General features: G+C 44.0%; 1 non-coding gene across 1 annotated transcript; it reads right to left on the reverse strand.

Moving 5' to 3' along the window:
• Window positions 1-2827: 2827 nt before the first annotated feature.
• Window positions 2828-2898, reverse strand: TRNAG-GCC (transfer RNA glycine (anticodon GCC)). The gene has a single exon. It is a non-coding gene; the product is annotated as a tRNA-Gly (tRNA).
• Window positions 2899-3346: the final 448 nt, after the last annotated feature.

Raw genomic sequence — 3346 nt, forward strand, 5'->3', positions numbered from 1 at the left:
CATGGGTCAATTGATGAAGTGAGCTCCTGGTTCCTATCTGCAACTTAGTCCAGCATCATATATGAATGCAAGCAGAACCTCCTCTCTACCTAAATCTCAGACATAACAACGATATACATCCTCCGCTTAGTTCTAGTGCTGGCCCAAGTGTGATGGGTTTATGGGCTGACAGGTTGAGGAGAGCTGGGGCACGGGTGTGCTGGAGGTGTTGTAAAAGAGCACGCCCCTACTGGATTGACAATTGTGTGAGCTGATATTGAGATGCACACTTTCTGATGACTTTCTGATTATTGATCTGGAAATGTTATTCTGACCCTTGCAAATAATTTTTCTTTTGTGGACACATAAAGGTCCACTATGTGTATGTATTTGTGATTGTTACTGCATGTGCTACCTCACACAATCATTACTCCTTATTTTTAGCATCATTTTTACTTGGTTTTCTTGTGTGACTATGTTGTTTTTCTACTTTGATTGTGGCTGTGGGTAACCAGTTGTACCTCTAACTTTCTTTCAGTTTTTTCATTGTAAGACATATAAGTAAGACATATTGGTATGACGTCAAAAACAGCCATATATAAAGTCTTACATATAAATAAAGAAGAAGAGAGACTCGGTTTGAAGATTGGTCATGAGATGGTCCTTCCCAGACTGCAGTTCCCCAAACACGTGCAAGGGGCTCCCTGTGCACAGCCACAGACAGCACAGCCCACTGTACACATCTCAGTGTTCACTAGGGAAAACTGCGACTTCCCGTAAAGGGGGAGGGTCTACGGCTGAATTATGCTTGATACTGTCATAGGGGTCAACCATTTATGTAGGGATCCTAAGCCCCTTCCCTAAAGGGACAGGAGGCTTCTGGCATGATGTCAGAGTGGCAGGTGAGAGGTGCAGAGAATAATGTAAAACATTTTCCTGCACAGCGTTTGTAGCTAGGTTTTTGCCTTATACAAATGTAAAGCCCAAATTTACAAATATGTTGCATTGAGGTTGTGTCACTTTTTGATGTAGCCCTTACGTAAATTTGTTTTTGGTATGTGGATGCGCTCTGACACTATCACTTAGATTATTTGCATAATAGTGTGCCTAGATCTCAGGGACAAGGAAAGTCTTAACATCAAGAATAGATGAGGCAATGTGTCTCTAAGGATGAGGTTCAAAGAGCCTAATAAAAATATAGTCAATAACAAGAAAGGACTTACTCAAACAGGGAGTTCGAGATCAGTAATTTAGAAGAATACATAAAGGTTTATTAAAATCAGAAAACAGAATACAGTTGGCAAAAATATAGCTCAGTTCAGTATCAATCATAGAATAGAGGAATTCATTTGTCTTAAGGGATCTCGGCAATAGACATACATGCAATAGTCAGTCAAAATCTGAGAAATAGTATATATCCCAAATGTTCAGCAAAACGACAGAGATTCGGGCACCATCCATAGTAGAGACCAAAAAGGTCTGGCTCACTCGCAGTTTCAAGGGTCTTTTATAATGAATTTCACCATGTAAAGTAATGAAAACTTCTACATTCTGCATCGGATGAAGAAGTGTATCGATTCTTTGACAAATCACAGTACCGTATTACAAAACGTAAAATAAACCCACTATGTAAGCGCTGGCCCATTACATGAATATTGATTGCCCCTTCTAACCTAATGTCATCGAAGGTTAATGAACATATAGTCAAGGGGATTTGGAGCACCCTGCTGACACGTCACAGCTGAATTACCTGATGCATCTTGGTCGATGTGGTTCAGTGTTACTCGCTTCACACACAGTTCTCACAGTTTGTTGGCCAGTGCCAGTACCAGTATTCTTTTCAAGTGTATCCCCAAACACGTGTTTCTAGATTCCTCTTTCATCAGTGGGGAAAATGTTCATAGGTCGCTGGACGTGCTGCCGCAGTTTCCTCAGGGTTAGTGCCACTCTGAGCGCGCAGGTGCTCACAGAGTTCGTCAGCTCACGGCCCACGGGAGCCATCTTAAACAGTCAAGGGGATTTGGAGCACCCTGCTGACACGTCACAGCTGAATTACCTCATGCATCTTGGTCGATGTGGTTCAGTGTTACTCGCTTCACACACAGTTCTCACAGTTTGTTGGCCAGTGCCAGTACCAGTATTCTTTTCAAGTGTAGTGGTACTAAACCTGGCAGATATTTGGCAGCCACCGGCAACCCCAGAACACGGCCTATCCCTGCTGACGAGGGGTGATACCCCGAAACACGTGTCCAGGGATGGCGAAGACAGCAAAGATAGCAGAGAATTGTAAGAAGATGCATCACCAAACACGGAACTACATTTACCATAGTCCTTAGGGGCGATACCGCTGGTGTGTGAGTAGTGTGCGACCCCACCCCCAGTTGTAATGTTAATGAACATATATGTTATAGTAAACAATGGAAGGTCTCATAGATGATCTGTCGGCAGCATTCAAACAGGAAGTGCCTTGAATGTTGCAAAGGCATCTCGAGCTCTAGGAGAACTGAATTCCAATACACTGGTAAAAAGAGAGACATAAACGCACAATGGTTAACATGAGACAGCAGCAGGCATCTGTTTAAAGATGAAGACAAGGCCTATTGGAGGACTAGGTGAACATCGGCCACAAAAACACACCTCTAAAGTAAAGTCCACACATTTGTAAAGTGCACAATCACCCGTAAGGGTCTCTAGGCGCTGGGGGCCGTCGGGAAGATTAAGCGAGCTATTGCCCAGAGTCACATGGTGCTGGGCTAACCTGCCGCCGGAGCCAGGGATCGAACCGTGGTCCCCAGATGCCAGCGTCAGTCGCCCTGGCCGCGGCGCCACACCTCTCCCAAGAAACGGTTGCATTGGCCGGGAATCGAACCCGGGCCTCCCGCGTGGCAGGCGAGAATTCTACCACTGAACCACCAATGCAACCACCTCTAAACATTTCAGGGTTTTCATTTGAACTGCAATTGATTCATGTTCATACGCACCTTTGATTGTAATCAAGAAATAGTTACAACCGATACTTACAAAACCACAAAAATGTTGGTTTCGTGGAAATTTGCACTTTGAGCTGCCTTGCGTTAGTTTATGCTAGGTAGGCAATCCATGGGAGGTGCATGAGTATTCCCGTGCATCCATGGATTTTGACACAAAACCATATTTACGAAGACATGTAGACATTGATTTGCTCCAAAAAGATGCACCTGCCTGAAACTGGTAACAATAAGACATATATTTTATTTCTCCTTGTTATTTCTGCTTTGCCTGTGGGCTGCATTCTGGTGCACCCACACAAAGAGCTAATAGCTTCAAAGGATAGTTTTAGCGCAGGACGGTACCCCTTTCTGCACAAAACCTATCCTGACCACAATGC

The sequence above is a fragment of the Lissotriton helveticus genome, chromosome 9 (genome assembly GCF_964261635.1).
Source record: "Lissotriton helveticus chromosome 9, aLisHel1.1, whole genome shotgun sequence".
Classification (NCBI taxonomy): domain Eukaryota; kingdom Metazoa; phylum Chordata; class Amphibia; order Caudata; family Salamandridae; genus Lissotriton; species Lissotriton helveticus.